Below are 19,951 nucleotides of genomic sequence, written 5' to 3'. Positions count from 1 at the left end.
AAAAGTGAGAGATCCCTATTCTGAGGAGTACATGGGGAGGGAGGGGGAACTGGGGTTGGTATGTATAATGGAAAAAATTTTAATAAATAAATAAATTTAAAAAAAATCAAAATGTCCATTTTCACTTGTAAAGTATAAATTATAAATAAAAATATTTTGATATAATAAAACATTTGAGTTCACTTCCTCATCTTTGAGCAGCTACAACATTCCCCCATCCCAGCCCTCTAAAGAAGCTATGATATTACATTCTCACATAAGTGTTTGGTACAAGACTCATCTGTGCTCTGAGCTCACGCATATCCCTCTACAGAGGCTGAGGAAGGGTTATTCCTGAGCACAGGCGACTGTGCCTGCTCACACAGGGTAGACTAGGCTCTTGGGTCCAAGTCCACAGCACCAGACACATCCAGGATTGGAATGACAATTGTCTGCATTGACTGCCTCAGCACTGTGTTTCCTCTGAACAGTGGGGACTGTGTGGTGATATTTCCCGCTATACACAGCCATGGTTTTGCCTCTTGGACTGGACTGTGCTGCTGACACCGATGTTGCTTCTGGTATCTGGAGGGTAGAATCTGGGACAGATGTACAATGCACAGAACAGCTCACAACAGCAGATTCTCCTATGCAAATGTCCATGGCCAAGGCCAAGAAGCCATGACCAGGACAAAATGTGATCAAATAACCATCAGATTTCCCTTGGTCTCTGGAGAATTCTTTGCTTGATCCAATGCATATTTTAAATTAGTTATGTTAAAAATCCCAGTAACTAAAAAAATACAATTTATTTTCCTGAGCATGGAAACTAGGATACAGAAAGCAGCATCCAGAACTGAGCAGCCACTGCAGACTTAGCAATCCCAGAATGAGCAGCAGCTGTAGAAGCTCCCACTGGGAGCAGGAGCAGCTGGAGCATCAGCTGACCCAGCATCAGCACTGGTGAGACATGCAGGGCATCATTACATCACAAGGAGCAGATACTCTAGAGAGCTACCCTGAACACCGTGGGACTGTGCATTTTCTGCTGTAAGGAAGACAGAGTGAGGAGAGCATAATCAGTCAGAGTGTGTGTGGGAGCTGGACTACATGATAAGAGGTATGTTCTGCAACCATGAGGGCAAAGTGGAGATGCCGTGGGAGTGGTGAATGTCTGGCAGTGGTGGTTGCTTGGAGAATGCAGCCAGAGGCTTTGGACTCCAGCACCAGAGTAGGTCTGTTAGCAGGCAGTGGGGGTGATCCTGCAGCGCAAGATGGGTTCCTGCAGCGCATGATGGGTTCCTGCTTAGGAGACTAAACATCCAGAGAATGATGCCAGGGTGTGCACCCTAGGTGGGCCTGGAAGCAAGTGCCCATGGTGCTGTTTTATTTGTACTGAAATGCGATTTTATTTGTATATTAATAAAGCTGCTTTGGGGTCAGAGCAAGCCATGGCAGAAGCTGGGTGGTGGCTGTGCTTGCCTTTAATTGCAGCACTTTGGAGGCAGAGCCAGGTGGATCTCTGTGAACTCAAGGTCACATTGGAAATAGCCAGGCATGGTGATTCAAAAATTTTAACCCCAGAAAGTGTGCATTTAATTCCAGGGAGTGACAGCAGAAAAGAGATGGATATATAAGGTGTGAAGTCCAGAAACTAGAAGCAAACTGTTCAGCTGAGAATCATTAAGGATGAGGACACAGAGGTTTTCAGTCTGAGGAAATAGGATCAGCTGACAAAATGCTAAGGTGAGGTGGCTGTGGCTTGTTCTGTCTCTCTGATTTTCCAGCATTCACCCCAATTACTGGCCTCGGGTTTGATTTTATTAATAAGTATCTTTAAGATTCATGCTACAGGTGTCTTTCAGTCTGAGTGTGTATGCATTCAGGGAACACCAAGTTCCTTGTGGAGATGAGGCAGCATCCCCAAGGATGGAAGCCTGGTAGGAGAAGTACTGCAGATGCCAGGGAGATTGCTGGTGGAGGGCCTAAGTATAGAGAAGGCAGCAAATTTTGTGTGCACAGGGTCTGATTCCCTAGCAGTAGCACTTGAACTGCTAAATGAGGCAGAGCCTTACACCAGGACGAATGTCTGGCTATCATTAGGAAACACACAGAGGATGCTAGGCCACCAGCAGAGCAGGTAGCAGGACCAGCATGCTGAATGGAAGGCTCATAGGGACAGGGAGGCAACTTGAGCCCATGCAGCATGAGAGATTGATGGCACTCAGGCCCCAGGACAAGGATTGTAAAACTGAATGTGTTGGAGTCAGCAGCCAATGCCATGCAGCCTCTGTTTGCTGTCTATGAACAAATACATGGCTCCCTTAAGAGACAGCTTCCTGGTTCTTGCTGGCTACACAGATGGCTCATTGAAAGAAGTCTACAGCTACTCAGCAATGTTTATATAATCTTTGACCCAGGACATATTTCTTATGGCCAGGCTTCCAAGCCATAACATGCCTCTGAGGCTGAGAGCAAAATTAGAGACTCTTGTGTGAAATGGCTTGTTGCATTCAAAGGAACTGCAACAAATTTTTGGTTGTGGGTCTCTTTATATTTGGAAATATTTGCTTCAGATTCATTATGACTTAGACAGCTCTACAGAGATTTCAGGGCAGCTGATGAGCCAGGTCCAGATATTGAGATTTCTGTTGAACTTTAAGGCTAGTATCAGAACTGACTGAACTTTTCAGACTTATGAAATGGAATGGACAAGAGTGGTTCATTGGAATGGGACAGTTGTGTTCTCTCTCTCTCTCTCTCTCTCTCTCTCTCTCTCTCTCTCTCTTCCATACACACAGAAACACAAAGAATATCAACTGTGACGATTAACCAACTATTATGTGTAGAAATGTAACTGTTTGTGAAAAAATGACACTGTGTTTTATAGGAATAGAAAAGTTTGCTTTTCTGCCCAGGATCAAGATGAAGCTTCAAAAAGTATAAAGTAAGGGGGATTTGTTATATTCCTCAGTATATTTAATTTTAAAAAATGTACTGATGAGTAGAAGTTGTGACAAAGTATTTGCTCCTGGATTAGAGCAGCTCAAATGCAAAAACACTTTCTTATTCTTTGTATGGATCATGATAGACTGTATTAATGTATCCTATGTTTTGTTTGCAGGAAAGGCAAAAAGTTCTGTTGGATGTTTGGTCAATTTTGTGAAGTGTAAATATTCCTATTAGGAATTTACTTTTGGATGTAAATTTGTGAGAATTGTATTTGTGTATAGTAATATTCACATTAGAATTATGATGTAACCTATTAAAGTCTTTGGATTTGATGGAGTTGCATCAGGGGTTTATTGATTTTAAAAAGTACTTGAAGCAGCTAAAACTGCTATGAACATCCAGGACCTATTGAAAACAGCCATTCTATCTTGATAATCCTCTACTCCTTTATTCAAAAGTATAGCCGCCATAAAGGAACAGGTGTATTGCTGTGATTATTCCAGCTACTTATAAGATCTTAGTGAAAGCTGCCTAGAGACAAGGTCTGCACCCTCACTTAAGATATTTATATTGCTAAGAAGGGGGAATTTGTTGGGTACCACCAAAGCTCCCCTGGTAACACATTATTCAATGTCAGACAATCTGAGCATGCTTTACCCAACAGGGTTGTGGAATAAGATGATTTGCTCACAGGCTAGGTGACCAGGTATTTGGAAGGGGCTAAACTTGGTTGAACGTTGTGCTTTGACCTTGATGTGGTAGCATTTTGCCTCTCCCCTTTGTACGGTAAAAAAGAGCCCATTATAATAAATCTTGAGGAGACATGGTATTCACACTGGGCCCACCCACAGCTATTCTGTATCTCTTTCTTTCTCTGCATCTCAGCCAATATTTCTATCTACTATTTCCTCATTGTGCTCATCTCTTCCAAGAATCTTAACACAGGGTGGAGCAATCCTCCAACATTAGTGGAGCCAAATGTTGACTTCAAGGGCCAAGGAGTTGCTGGTGGGTGTGTGCTGCCTCAATGGAGTGTTGGGAACTGACTATATTCCTCTGGAAGATTACAAGTATTGCTAAATGCTGAGACATCTCTCCACCTCCTTTTTCATTTATACAGTGTGTGTGTGTGTGTGTGTGTGTGTGTGTGTGTGTGTGTGTGTTTTCTGTTTTGCCTGCATGTATATATGTATGTACCACTTGTGTGCCTTCAGCAACTAGGGCTCCTTTCTCAACAGACACAAATGACACAGTTAACTGTTTCTATGGGATTCCAGAGTGTTTGAAAGATAGGTTCCCAGAAGGTACTCTCTTTACTGGGAAGGTTTAGAGTTAACTTTACAGGCTCCATCTTAGGGAAAGGGCCACAATCTTAGACTGCCTGCTGTACTCATAACAGTTTATTAGCCTGGAGGTGGAGGCACAAGACGTTAATCGCATCATTCCAGGAGGACTATGAGTTCCACTCCTTCCTGGGCTACAAAGTGAGTTCCAGGAAAGGGGCAAAACTACACAGTGAAACCCTGTTTAAAAAGCTTTTCGTAGGGGGAGGAGACAGAAGGGTGTGCTTAGACATATGGGAAATTATGTGAAGGAAGAATGGGAAGGGATAAGTTGGAACTGTTTTTTTATAGAGTATGTGTAGAGTTGTGTTGTCTACATGATTTTGTATCTGCCCTGCTGATTTTCAGTGCTTCTCTTGTGGATAATTAATTATTTTCCTTTCATTTTACATTTCAGAATTTGGAATGTATATTCTGTGGTGAGGGAATAGGTCAGAAAAATGTCACTTGTATGGTTTTCATTTTTGGAGAAAGTGTTTCTCTAAGTAGCCCTGGGTATCCTGGAAATCACTATCTAGACAGGCTGGCCTTGAATTCAGAGACCTGCTTGCCTGTGCCCCAGGTGCTGAGTGCTGGGATTAAAAGGCTTACACCAACACCACCTAGTAGAAATATGTTACTTTACCAGGAGCTGCCAATGTAAAAACTGCCTAGAGTCTCAGTGTTTGAGTGGACTTTGGACTCTTTCTTATTGCATTTACTTGGTGTGTGGGTGTGTTGTGTCTAACACACATGGGTGTTGTCATCATTGGACCACTTACAATAGGTGTTTCTCTCCCTTCATCACATGGGACCCAGGATTGGAACTCAGGTCTACAGGCTTGCTGGAAAGTACCTTCACCTGCAGAGACATCTTGTTAGCATGAGTTTTGGGCTTTTAGATAGTATTGGTATAGTTAATGCCTACAGATCTTTTGCAATTGGACTGAATGCATATTGTATACTTAAGTCTCTGAACACATGAAAACCAGGGAAGGAAAATTATAGATTCAAAGCAATGTGTCTTGGTGTCAAGTTGATGAGAGGTAGAGTTGTGATGATTAAGATTGCCAATCTAGGATCAAGTAGGAGACCAGTCTCTGAGCACAGCAGAGATAAACCTCTAGGCAAGTCCATGATTTTCTACCCTAGGTTATTTAAGGTTTGAAGACCCACATTACTTATGTGGGACACCATGCCATGGAGGATGACCTGGACTGAATAAAGTGATGTATTTATGCTTGATTCATTTCTCCATGGTCTTAGAATCCAACCTATATTGCACTGTAGGAAATTTCTTTATTGCTCATGTCTATTTTGGGTTCTAAATGCCTCCTGTACTTGGATGTTAGTATTTTCCTTTGGTCTGGGAATTACTAAGGGTCAGTTTGCTCTACAGAAACCAAAGAGGGAAAAGAAACATGAATGTGATAAAATGCCAAAGGCTTTGGCATGCTAATACATACCTGTAAATCCAGCACTAAGTAGGCAGATAGAACTGCCTCCAGTTCAAGGTCAGTCTGGTCAATCTAGTGAGTTCTTTGGAATCGAGGATACACACCAATACTGTGTCTCAATGACATAAGAGAGAAGAAAATGAACAATTAACATGAGAGTGAGAAAAAGAATATGAATCAACATTAAAAAATTTTAAGGGCTGGCCAATGATGGTGCAAACCTTTAATTCCAGCAATCAGGAGACAGAGAAAGGCAGGTGGAAGTTTTCAAATTTGATGCCAGCCATGGCTGTACAGTCAGATTCTTTCTTTAAAAATAAAGAGATAAATAAATAATGAAAATAGACATACAATCCCACAAATACTATTTCACTAATCAATATCACTCCCTTGTTCAGATATGTATGTATTTTTACCTCCATCAGTAGATATCTTATTTTTTGAACCATGTTCATGTAAATACTAATATATATATATATATATGTATGTGTGTGTGTGTGTGTGTGTGTGTGTGTGTGTCTGTGTCTATATATGAGTGCGTATCTTATTATTAAAGAAGTTAAAGTTTGAGGAATAAGAACAGCAAAGGAAGGGAAGGTGCTGGTTATTCACACCTTTAATCACTGCACAGGGGAGCAGAACCTGGTAAATCTCTGAATCAAGGCCATCCTTGTCTACAGACCAACTTAAAGGACAATCTGGGCTACACAGAAAAACTGTGCCTAGATTTGGTGACATGGCTCAGAGATTTAGAGCAATGGAATCCCTTCCAGAGGTCCTAAGTTCAACTCTCAGCAACCACATGATGGCTCTCAACCATCTGAAAGTCTATCTAGTGTTCTCTTCAGCTGTGCAGGTGTACATGAAGTGATAACACTCAAGTATAATAGAAAGAAAAAGAGAATAAGAGAGAAGGAGGGAGAGAGACAGAGCAAGAAGGAGAAAGAGAGAGTGAGAGAGACAGAGAGAGAGAGAGAGAGAGAGAGAGAGAGAGAGAGAGAGAGACGCTGTCTTGAGAAACAAAAACAAATAAAGAGTTTCTAAGCAGTTTGCCTATCCTGTGAGAGACTCATTTTAATGAGTTTCCTTGTGTAGTTTTGGTGTCTGACCTGGATTTCACTTTGTAGACCAGGCTGGACTCAAACTCATAGAGAACCACCTGGTTCTACCTCGAGAGTTTACTGCAATTAAAGGCATGTGCCACCACACTAGGCTGAGCTCTGCCAATCTTAAGAAGATATTTTGGGCAGTAGAGTGTGGTGGTGCATCAAACCTGTTTTTCCATCTTCAGTTGTAGATCTGTGGATCCCAAGACTTCACTCTCATCTCAGCCTGAGGTCTCCCTGAGGATAAATGTGTCTGTTCCTTAAAGCTTTCCTTACTTTTCTATCTTAGATTCTTTAGTTTCCTTTAAGAATTCTAAATTTGGGGGCCAGAGAGCTTTTAATGTCCCAGCACCTTAAGAAAATGGTGGCATTCAACCCTCTATGGCTATGGTCCCACAGTACCTGACACCCTCTTGTGGGTGTCTCCTTTGAGCACTGCATGTAATTGATGTACAGAGAGGCAGAAAACACACACACACACATAAAATTGAAAATAATTGTCAGGTTTGAGTTTACTGTGTAGCTATCCTATTATGTTGCTTTTTTTTTTACTGGTTATGTAGACCTGGCTAACCTCCAAGTCATAGATCCTCCTCCCTCTCCAGTACTAAGATCAACAGTGTGTTTGTGTGTGTGTTAGTGTGTCAGTGTATGTGTGTTTGTGTGTGTGTTAGTGTGTCAGTGTTTGTGTGTGCGTGTGTGTGTGTGTGTGTGTGTGTGTGTGTATGTGACCACAGCCAACATGAAAATAAATCTTAAAACCAATTAAAGTTCCATGTTTCTAGTTTTCATCTGGCATCTAACTGTCCTCTCCACATGTTACCTCTCCTTGCAAACATATGTCCACATCTGGTTTCAGAACTAGAAGAAGCAGGAGATTTCTGGTTTTCTCTATTCCACTAGATTTTGTTTTGTGGGGGTTTTTTTTGTCATATACTTTTATATTTTTGAGTTAGGGTCTTTGTTTGTAGACCTGGCTGTCATGGGATTCTGTTTGTCTACCAAGCATCCTTCAAACTCAAGAGATCATCCAGCCTGCCTCCAGATTCCTGGTTTAATAGTGTATGCCAAGCCTTGCCTATGGAATTGTAGTTTAAACAATTCAATTTATTTATATATGATTGTGTTCTTGCACACCATATCTGAAGTGTATATGTCAGAGAAGCATTTGCAAGAGTTGGTCTCTCCTTCCACATGTGGGTGCAAGGGATGAAATCAGGGTTGTCAGACTTGGCAGCAAGCACCATTAACCCTTGTGCCAGCAGTGTTTAGTTTCTGATACTTGTCTACTGTAACCTCGGTTAGCTTCAGGCAGACTCCCTTCTCTTCCTAGTTTGGTTTGGGTACTGTTTCTCATTCACCTTTCCTTTTTCTTCTTTTTGTTGAGATTGTCGTCTCACTATATACTCTAATCATGCCTCACACTTTCAAGTGTTGGTTTATCTTCCCCAGTGCTGGAGTTATAATCATTTTGGACACTGTGAAGATTGATTGCTATGATTGGTTTAGTAAAAGAGAAGCTGACTGTCCATTAGCTGAACAAAATAAGATTAGGCTGGAGAGTCACACTAGCAGAATGCTAGATGGAAGTATGGTGGACACTGGAGACACCAGAGATGGAGACTGAGTCTATGAAACTGCCATGTTAATTAATAAAGGTACCTTCGCATGGCAGAGAATAAATAAGGATTATGATTTATCATAGAATTGTAAGAGCTAGTGAGTAATAAGCCTAAGCCTTTGGACCAGCATTACTAATTCATATAAGCCTCATTGTGTTTGAGTGCAGCCATAGGACAGGAAATCTCTGCCTTTAGATATCTATTCAGTCACAAAGTTCAGAATTGTTTGTGTGTATTTCTAGGGATTGAATTTAGGATCTTGTGTGCATACTGGATGCTTTAATGACTGAGCAGTATCATCAACCTTTCAAAAGTTCACATTTGTACTCCTTAATTTTTATCATCTGTCCATTGCAGGTCTGTATATCTGGATCTGAAATCTGCAATCCGAAAGGCCGGCACCAGAGGTGACCACTCAGGCTCATCTTCCTAACTGTTGCATTTCAATGAGAGACTAGAATTTGACCACAATTTCATTTATCAGCACCCACGTCAGAGGGACAGAGCAGAGCAGAAGCACCAGTGAGACCAGATGTGCACTGTCACCACAATTCACTTGGGATACTTGTAGTTTTCATTCTCAGCCATTAAGTATTTAAACTGACTTTGATGTTCATTTACATTTGGATGAGAGTTTGTTGCATGGATTTAGAAGAATCAGAGTTGTCTGATCATAATGGATAGCTTTGGATCTCCAGTTTTCACATCCTCATCCAAAATGGGTATCCTGAAAAACAGTATGGCTCCATATTAACTGGTGTTATGTTTAAATTAGCACAAAGGGCATAGAGTTATCTCCCAAATCAATATACTGCTTATCTCAAGATTTATAAGTTCATTGGGTATGGTTAAAAAGTTTGTAAAGTCTCCTGACTCTTACACAGAGAACCCCTGTCTCAAAAAAAATATCTGTACAAATAATTTAGCTTAAAATTTGTAACAAAGGGCTCATAGGCAATATAACCTACATGTAGGTAATTTTAATTTACCCACTCCTCTAGTTCCCAGGGCTTAAAAAACACAATGAGGATTATATTAATTATAAATGCTTGGCCAATTGATCAGGCTTATTTCTAACTACCTCTTACAATTCAAAGGTAAACCATAATACTTTTCACTCTCTGATATTTGAAGGTACCTTTATTAATAAGCATGGCATTTTTATAGACTCAATCTCCATCTAGCTGGTGTCTCCAGAGTCCACCCATCTTCCATCTACCATTCTCCTAGTGTGCCTCTCCAGCCTAACCATATTCTGTTCACCTAATGGACAGTCAGCTTCTTTTTTTATTAAACAAATCACAGCAATCAATATTCACAGTGCGTAAAATAATTATAACTCCAGCACAGTAGAGATAAACCAACACTTGGATGTGTGAGACAATATTAGAATATATAGTGAGACTACAATCTCAAAAAAAAGAAAAAAAAAGGAAAGAGGAGTGAGAAACAGTACCCAATCCAAAGTAGGAAGAGAAAGAAATCAGCCTGAAACTAACCAAGGCATGAGTAGACCAGTGTCAGAAACTAAACACTGGAGGCAAAAGGGTTAATGGTGCTTGCTGCCAAGCCTGACAACCCTAGTTTCATTCCCTCGCTACCATATGTGGAAGGAGAGACCAACTCTTGAAAATGGTTCTGTGACATTCACACTTCACCTTGGTGTGTAAGAACCAAGCATATACAAATAAATAGAATTTTAAAAACTCCAACAACATAGGCAAGGCATGGTACACACCATTAAACCAGGAATCTGGAGGCAGGCTGGATGATCTCCTGAGTTTGAAGGCAAAATTACAAGACAGCAAGTCTACATTGAAAGACTCTGACTCAAAATATATCTTGTGTTCTTGCACACTATAGCTCTAGTGTGTATGTTAGAGAAGAGTTTGCATTCCACATGTCATGTCGGTACAAGCAATGAAAGTCAGGTTGTCAGGCTTGGCAGCAAGCACCATTAAACCTCTTGCAAGCTGTGTGCAGTTGTTGACACTGGTATAATGTAGCCTTGGTTAGTTCAGGCCTACTGGCTTCCATTCCCACTTTGCTTTGGGTTCTGTTTCCCTCTCTTCTTTTTTTCTGTTTTTGTTTGTTGATTGTTGTCTTATTATATTTACTATTCTTGCCTCACACGTGTCTATGTCTTGATTTAGCCTTCCCAGTGCTGCGGTTATACTCAAATGCTGTGGAATAATCATTTTTTACACTGTTAAGACGTCACTGTGATTGGTTTAATAACAAGCTGAATGAATGATCAATAGCTGAACAGAATAACATTAGGCAGCAGAGCCCTACTAGCAGAATGCTGGGAGGAAGAAGGGCAGAGTCTGGATTCACCAGCCAGACAGGGATAGAGTTGATGAACCTGCTATGTTAATAAAGGTACCTTCACACGACAGAGTGTGAATAAGGAATATGGTTTAACCTGCTTAAATTCTAAGAGCTTGTTAGTAATAAAGCTGAACAACTGGCTGAGTCTTTGTAAAAAATATAAGCCTCAGTGTTTGTGTTTGAGAGTAGCTATAGGACAGGAAAAACCTGCCTACATATATACAGTCACAATGCTCAGAATTGTTTGTGTGTGATTCTAAGGATTGAATTTAGGGTCTTGTGCATACTGGATGCTTTAACCACTGAGCTGTTTCTTCAGCTTTTCATACATTCACATTTGTACTCCATGATTTTCTTCATCTGACCACTGCAGGACTGAATATCTGGATCTGGAATCTGCAATCAAAAAGGCCAGCACCAGAGATGACCACTCAGGCTGAACTTCCTAACTGTTGCATTTGCATGAGAGACTAGAATTTGACCAGAACGTCATTATCTAGGTGTCATCTGAGGGACAGAGAAGAGCAGAGGCACCAGTGAGACCAGACGTGCACTGTCACGAGATTTCATTTGAGGTACTTGTAGTTTCCATTTCTCTTGCTGTGATAAAACAGTCTGAGGCTGGAGAGATAGCTCAGTGGTTAAGAGCACCATCTGCTCTTCTAGAAGGCCTGAGTTCAATTCCCAGCAACCACATGGTGGCTTACAACCACTTGTAATGAGATCTGGTGCCCTCTTGTGGCCTGCAGTGACACATGCAGGCAGATTGCCGTATGCATAATAAATAAATAAATTTAAGAAAAAACAATGTGGAAAACAAAAACTAAGGACACTTAGGAGAATGGGGAAGGTTAATTTCAGTTCACAGTCTCAGGTTACAGTTCATCACTTTGGGAGTTACACCTGCAGAAACTTGAAACAGCTTGTCACAAGACAGCCACAGCTAGCAGAGAGAAAATGAATGCATGCAGACATATTTCTCTATCCTTATATACTTTAGTATCCCCAAATGGGGAAACGTGACACATACTTTCAAGCTGATTCTTTTCATGCTAATTAAGGCTACCAAGACAATCTCCCAGGTCAAAATGATCTAGGGAAAACCCTATGAGACTCAATTTCCAGGTGTTGGTAGGTTGTGGCATGTTGACAAATAGAACTAACTATCACTAACCATCACTAACATTGGGACAGAACAAGAGAAAGCAAACACCCTCTGAGCATGTCTTCCAGAGAATGGGCACAGCTTCAATAGCTCAGAGGTTAAAGCATGTACTTGAGCATGTAATTGAGAGGACTCAATGGTTAAGAGCATACTGTGTTCTAACACAGGACCTGAGCTCAGTTTCTAGCCCCTCCATAGGGTAGTTCAAAACTGCCTGTAATGCTAGTTCTAGGGATTCTGAACCCCTGTTCTTGACTCTGAGTGCACATGCACACACTTATTTATAATTAGATAAGTTTTATTTAAAGCATATAAGTAACTCATGTTTCTGTTAACTGTAATTGATAAATTATAATTATAAATATTAAAAGAAAAATGTGAGCTTTCCATGTACGTGTACTTGAGGCATGAAGAGAAGAATGAAAGTCATTTCTGGCCAGTTAGAGTTTTCCAAAAATACATTGGGATCAATACATTTGAGTCCCAGTCGCTGTCTGTAATGTGCTCTTTGTTTGTTTTTAGATTCTATGAGTTTTCTTTGAGAAAAAGAATGGCTCCTCCAAAGCTAAATAGGGTTGTCCAAATCTGAAGCAAGAATGGCAAGCAAGCACATCCAGGCTTCTCAGTGGAAGAAGCAGTCACCCTAATAGTAGAAAGAAAACAGAAGGTTGATCTGGTGGCTTCCTTCAAGTTGGAAGGAAGGAGTAGTGTTTTTCACCTGGGAGATTATGGGGTAGGTGTAGTGGTCAGTTGTTGTGAGACAGGAGTGCATCATCTGCATTTAACTCTGAAAGGTGATACTTTCTTACCCATGGACAAGTTATCTACCATAGATGTTGAAAAGTTGAAGTATTTCCTGGAATTTTTTTCATCCATCTGAATCCCAACAATCTGAGGAACCCAAGAGCAATCAGCATATTCTTGAAAGAAGTGATCCATTTTGCAGGAAACACCAGGAGCTAGTGTGTGGAACCTTCAATACTACACAAGAATGTTGGACTCCACTTCCCATAAAGTTTCAGAGCCAAACACCAGCAGCAGTCATGGTGAAAAAGAGAGTGGAGAAATACAGAGCAAAAACATGAAGAGAAAAACAACATCCACAGTGGAAATGAATGAGGACATTCTTGAAGAAAATAATTCTGAACCAGGAAAGAAATCCAAAACTAAAAGCGAAGAAGAGAAACCAATGGCTTAGGAGATGAGGAAGAACATAACATTGAAAAAGTTGAACCTCCATTCAACCCCAACACCTGCTTGGGTCCTAACGTAGATGACATTGTTCTTCCAACACGAATATGGCCTGGTGAAAGTGGATCAAAGTTTAGACAGGAGACCCAATCATACACATATAGTGACATCTAGGCTACTCCAGACACTTATATGAAGGAAGTGAAACGTGAAGGCTTCCCCAATCTGGGAAATACCTGTTACATGAATTCCATTTTACAATCTATTTTTGGGATTCCAACATTTGCAAAGGACTTGCTCACACAAGGTATCCCATGGGAGAAATTTTCCTGTGATGATCTTATCAAGCTCTTATCCAAACTGCTTGTCTTGAAAGATATCCAGAATATAGAGATCAAAGGAATGTTACTCATGGATGTGAAGAAATCCATTTCCACAATTGTAAACACATTCTTGGGCAATGAACAGAATGATCCCTTTGAATTTCTAACTCACTGTTTAGAACAGTTGAAAGTGCAAATGTTAAAACTAAATACCATGTGAACCACTGAGAAGGATAATGAGGCTGAGAGATCATCTCCATCAACATGTGCTGGGACTGCCATCCCCAAAAGGTTCATTTGTCCTGTCAGTGCTAATTTTGAATTAGAGCTGCAGAGATCAATTGCTTGTGAAGCCTATGGTGAGGCTACTCTCAACACTGAAGTGAGTAATTACCTATCTGTTGACATGCACCAAGGGACAAGAGAAGAGCCTCTATCTATTCAAAAGTCCCTTGATCTTTTCTTTACACCAGAAAAAAAAATGAGCATAGTTGTGCAAAGTGCAAGAACAAGAATTCAGTTCTCAGGCACACTTTGAAGAGGCTCCCCAGGGTCCTCATTGTTCATCTGAAATGCTACCACTTGACTGCTAATGGGTTGTTGGTGAAGAGTCAGCAGCCAGTTGAGATTTCTCAGTATCTAAATGTATCTTCTCATTATAATGAAAACAGGAAATCACCATTTTCCTTGATTGATTACATCCCCCTTGATGAATGTGATGTCCCAAATGTCCCTGAAGGGATGACGCCTCTCAGCCAGTCAATACCATCTACTAATGTGAAGAACTATGAGAAAATTAATGTAGATGAATCATCAGATCACCACACTACCACTAAGGTTGTCAATTATTGTGATCCTAATGAAGGAAAGATTCTTGAAGGATCTCACAAAATGGCAGAAGAGCTATTTACAGGAATACATTCCACAAGGAATTCCTTCCTCAGGCATCACTTCAAAGTGTTAGGGGTACTCCAGACACAGAGAAATATCTGAATAAGATTTCAGAAATGAGAGATCAGAAAGACGATAAAGATTCCCTTGGTGCATCAGGGAATCCTAAAAATAACAATGTGCCAGGAAGCAACAACACAGTAGATGCTGTTGATGAGTCCAAAAATTTGGTAGTGAGAGATGATCCTCAGAATTACAGACTTGTTAGTCTTGTCAGCCATGTTGGGAGCTCACAAGATTCAGGTCATTATGTAAGCAGTGTGTATGACTTTCAAAAGCAAGCATGGCTCCTGTACAATGATGTCCAAGTGTTTGAGTTCCAAGATGCTTTGATTCAGGAGATTCAGCTTGACAGTGGATACATTGTTTTTTTACATGCTGAATGAGATTTTTGAGTGGCTCATGAAAAAGGCATCAGAATGCTAGTTACTTCGAACATCTAAACTTCGAACATCTAAAGAGCAAAGGAAGAATGTGGATCTTTTCTCAACATTGCTTAATGGCTTTACACACTTCCTAGAAGAATCCATTTTGAAGACTCATTTAGGTCTATTGTAAAATAAGCAAACAAAATAAAACAAACAACATATTAGGACAGAAACCCATATGTCCATTATTTAGACTATATACCATTTTCTCCTACAAGACTATAGTGATGCTTTTCACATTTGTTTGTTTTGTTTGTTTGTTTGTTTGTTTTTTGAGACAGTATTTCTCTGTGTGGCTCTGGGCGTTCTCTAAGTCATTCTTTAGAGCAGGCTGGCTCCAAACTCAGAGATATAACTTCTTTTGCCTCCCAACTGCTGTGATTTAAGCTATGTGCCACCACTACCCAGGGATGGGAGGATGTTTAAATTTTTTTACTTTTTATTCAATGTGTTTTTCCTGCATATATGTCTGTGTGAAGGTGTTGGGTTTCCTGAAACTGGAGTTATAGGCAGTTGTGAACTGCATATGGGTGCTGGGAATTGAACCCAGACCCTCTGGAAAAGCAGCCAGTGCTTCTACCCACTAAAACTTTTCTCCAGCTCTAACACAATGGTTTATTGGATGGCATTCTGTTCCAACACAACACAGCTAGGAACTGACTAAATATCCCATTTTTAGAATCCTACATCATAATGGGTTCAGAGCAAGTACTGATGGACTTAATGTTTGAGAAGTGGTGTATAAAATGTTCTATTTAATTAGTGTATATATGATTTGTTTATGTGATCTGGAGGATTTTCATGATATTGTTTGCTTACCATAAATTCATGTATACCATTCTATTGTCAATTTATTAAAAAAAATGTTGTTTCCTATATGTGTCCCTGACTAATGTGATGAAAGTATGTAGCTGCCCACCAACTGGTTTTGTGCTTCCTTCTCCGAATTGCAGGGCAACGTGTCAGCGTTGCACAGGAAATGAAATAGAGTGTGTGTTAAATTTTGCAAATTCAAAAGCTCTTTAAGGGCTCAGTGGGGAAAACACCTGCCACCAAGGCTGATGACACCAGAACTGCAAGCTGTCCTCTGACTTCCAGAGGAGCCAGCACATGTGCATATATATGCGTAAATCATTGAGTGAAAAATCTAATAAGATTTGAATCTCACTATTTAATTTTCTCTGACTTGGAACTCTATTTAGATCTTGTATTCTACAACAGAGATGTGCCCTGCCTATGCCACCTGAGTGCTACGCCCACAGCTGTGACACCTGTGTAGCTGTAGCAAGTATGCCGCTGCGCTGGGGCCCAGCAGCTGAAGGGTTGAGGTTGGAGCTTCCTGGACCGTGGCCTCAAGTGGTTCCCCCACAATCAGCAATCGTCATGCAGCCTGAGGATCCCAGGAAGCCCTGGAGAACGAAATGGCCTTGACGACAGTCCTTGTTGGCACTAATCATGATCTTTCTCTGTATGTCTTATCTGTGTGTTCTCCAGTTAACAACACGACCAGTACAGGTCAGCACCAACATGACTGATCCAGGTCACCTGTACCCGGAGCACCTCCATTTATCAGACCAGTGTATAAGGAAGCTCAAAAGACTTCCTCAAATACATCTCTGGGGTCATTCCTGTTTAGAGTAGAGCAGCACGAGCTCTTGTCAGAAACAGCCAGAGAGCCCAAAAATGAAAGTAAAAATAAAAATGTTACGAGGGAATAAACATAGCATGCCAGACCCTTCTAGAGAGAAAGAGTTAGAGAAAATTCCCCAGCACACACTTCCCGGGGGGTATACACAGTACTTCTTAGGAGGGAGCTGGTGGACAGCCCCTAGGTGGACCCCCGAAGGTGGAAGTTACCTAGAGCCGCTCCCATATACAGGAAGTTATGATGAAGTTGGGAACAGATGGGTAAATTATGAGGGGAAAAAAACGGCTTGGAAAGCAAATGGGTATATGATAGTAAAATATAACCCAGACTGGCAAGAGTTTGGCTCCCCACAGATGTGGTCACTGGCGCGAGACAGATTTCACAAAATTCTGAGATCATGCCCTCAGACAATAACCACAATGTACTCCCGCTGCAGAAGTGATACACAAAAATAGATATGGATGTCTCTTGTTATTGTTTCTTGCTGATTCTGAGTAATTGTAAAAAATAATGGCCTGATGTAACCCCCTGCCAAGTTCCTCGATTGTAAAAGTATATAAGCATTGCCTATACAGAAGTAAAATTGCAGCAGCACATCAACACATGTGTCTGTCTGTCATTGTCCTCGCCGATTCCTGACTTCTACTTGAGCCTTCTCCCTGGTTCTCCCGCAGTGGTGGTCTCCCTCTGGGTGGTCTGCGGCAGGTGGCGCCTCGAACAGGGACTTGAAGGACAGGTAATCTTTTCCCCCCTTTTTCTTTCCTCCTCAGAAGTCAGGTACGGTTCTTACCAGGGAGCTGCAGTCCTGCCGGTAAAGGATCACCGGTTAAGTGTAAGTAATCAAGGAACCATGGGGCACGCATTGACTAAGAATGAGAAAATGCTGGTAACTATCATACAGCGTATGTTAACTAAATCAGGGTTTCAGACATCAATTGCAGATGTGGAGCAATTTATTGCCTTCTTAAAGAAGACCAGCCCTTGGTTCGTTCAGGAGGGATCATTGACTGTGGATGAATGGAAAAGAGTGGGGAAAGAGATGCGTACATATGTACAGGTTAATGGCAAGAAAACTCTGCCTCCCCAAGCATTTCATTTATGGTTCCATTTAAGGGACCTCTTATCAGATACAACCCCATTTCAAGGACTTTGTAGGGAGACTGCCTCTGACCCGGGGGAATCCCCCATTTATGATGAAGTGGGTCCAGAGGACAGGGATGAGGAAGAGCTTATGCCGCTCACTGCCTCTGCTCCCCCCGTGCAGTATAGTACCAGGAAAATAAAGGAAAATGATGATGATTGGGGTCTTGATGATCAACAAGCAGAACAGGAATGGGAGGATGACTATAGAGATCATTCTGACAATCCTCGATCTCTTAAGGTAATTGGTGCTGCAGCCGGTCAACGGCCCATGCCAAAGCCAAGAAAACACCCCCCTTTGCCTCCCGTTGGCTTCTAAGGAGCCATGGCCGAGGCTCGCAGGATGGGTGATGCCTCCTTTGGAATCTTCCCTGTCACAGAATTATGGGATGAAGAGGGACCTGTATGGGAGCCTCTCCCCTTGAAGGTCTTAAAAGAATTACAATCTGCTGTAAAGAGTGTTGGTGCTTCTGCTCATTATACGCTGCAGATTGTGGATGTGGTTGCCAGTTCTTAGTTGACACCTTATGACTGGATGCAAAACTGCAAAGGCCACTCTCAGTCCTGGAGACTATATTCTCTGGAGGACTGAATATGAAGACAAAAGTAAGGAGGCAGTGGTACAATCACTTAAGAAACGTGGGCCCAAGCCCACTATGGCAATGCTTATGGGGACAGAGGATTACGCCACCCCACAATCACAGACAAAGATACCTAGAGATATCTTGCAATTGATAACAACTAACGCCGTACAATCATGGCGAAAAATTCCCCCTCAGGGAACCAAGGGAGGAGCATTGGCTAGTATTAGACAAGGTACTGAAGAATCCTACCAGGATTTTATAGCTCGGCTTGAGGAAGCTGTCTCTAGAATGCTCCCCCCCTCAGAGGGGACGAGTATTCTATTGAAGCAGTTAGCATGGGAAAATGCCAATGCTCTATGTCAAGATATGATAAGATCAATAAGAAAAACTGGAACCCTCCAGGACTACATAAAAGCATGTCAGGATGCCTCACCAGTTGTAGTGCAAGGAATGGCCTACGCCGCAGCCATGAAAGGACAGAAATTTAGCGCCTATATTAAACAGACATATGGGAATGGCAGGAAAACTGCCCAATCTCCAACTTGCTTTCAATGTGGAAAGGAAGGACATATGCAAAAAGAGTGCAGACAGGGAAACAAGGCCAGACCTAAAAAGGGGGCTCCTGGCCTATGCCCTCGCTGCAAGAGAGGAAAACATTGGAGAAATGAGTGTAAATCAAAGTTCCATAAGGATGGAACGCCCCTAGGAAAAGGGGGCTCTGATGATGAACGGGAAGAGACAAAAAACTAAGTCAGGGGTGTTCTCCTAACCCCGCACCAAAGGGAGAGGTGAGGAGACAACAAGCACCTCACTCAGGGCTAGACCCTGAAGCTCCAGAGTTCACTGTTCATGATTTGCCTAGAGCAACTCCAGAAAGTGCCGGCTTGGATCTTGCTAGCACTAAGGACATGATACTGTCCAGATGGGATGGAATAGCTTTAGTTCCTACCAGTGTAAGGGGCACTCTGTTGCCACAAACTGTGGGACTAGTCATTGGACGAAGTTCCAATTATCAAAAGAACTTTGAGGTTCTTCCAGGTGTAATTGATGCAGATACAGAAAATACTATTAAAGTTATGGTAAGGCCATCAGCAGAGACCATACAGATTCACAAAGGACAGAGGTTGGCTCAGCTGGTCCTCTTACCTTTTGTTAAATTACCCAATCCTGTCATGAAGGATGCCCGGGGGCAAGGACAATTTGGATCCACTGAAGGAATGTTCATGGTACAGAATCTTGGAGAGAGACCCTTTAAGCGTATCTTGATTAATGGACGGAAATTTCGGGGTCTAATGGACACAGGTGCAGACAGGACTTGTATAGCTGCTTCAGAATGGCCTAGTAATTGGCCCATTCACAAAACAGGGTCCTCCTTGTTGGGACTCGGCTCTGCTTCAGGGGTTATGCAGAGCACTGCATTATTGAAGTGGAAAAGTGAAGGTAAAGAAGGCTTAATACAGCCTTATGTGCTCCCGTCTCTCCCATTCACTTTGTGGGGGAGAGACATGCTTGATTCCATGGATATTAAATTAGTGACATCAGATCAAATTAGTTATCAAAATTTTTCATAGGGGCCACTGCAGAACATCTGTATGCAGACAAAATAGAATGGCTTACTCAGGAGCCTGTGTGGGTGAGTCAGTGGCCCCTAACAACGGAAAAGATACAGGCTCTGGAACAACTAGTGCAGGACCAATTACAAAAAGGGCATATAATAGAATCTAACAGCCCATGGAATACCTGTCTTTGTGT

The 19,951-nt window shown here is 41.7% G+C and overlaps 1 pseudogene; it reads left to right on the top strand.

Moving 5' to 3' along the window:
* Window positions 1-868: 868 nt before the first annotated feature.
* LOC118576605 lies at window positions 869-17,934 on the top strand (annotated as a pseudogene).
* Window positions 17,935-19,951: the final 2,017 nt, after the last annotated feature.

The sequence above is a fragment of the Onychomys torridus genome, unplaced genomic scaffold (assembly GCF_903995425.1).
Source record: "Onychomys torridus unplaced genomic scaffold, mOncTor1.1, whole genome shotgun sequence".
Classification (NCBI taxonomy): Eukaryota; Metazoa; Chordata; class Mammalia; order Rodentia; family Cricetidae; genus Onychomys; species Onychomys torridus.
The sequence above is the reverse complement of the archived record's forward strand: the minus strand, read 5'-3'. Positions and strand labels throughout refer to the sequence as shown.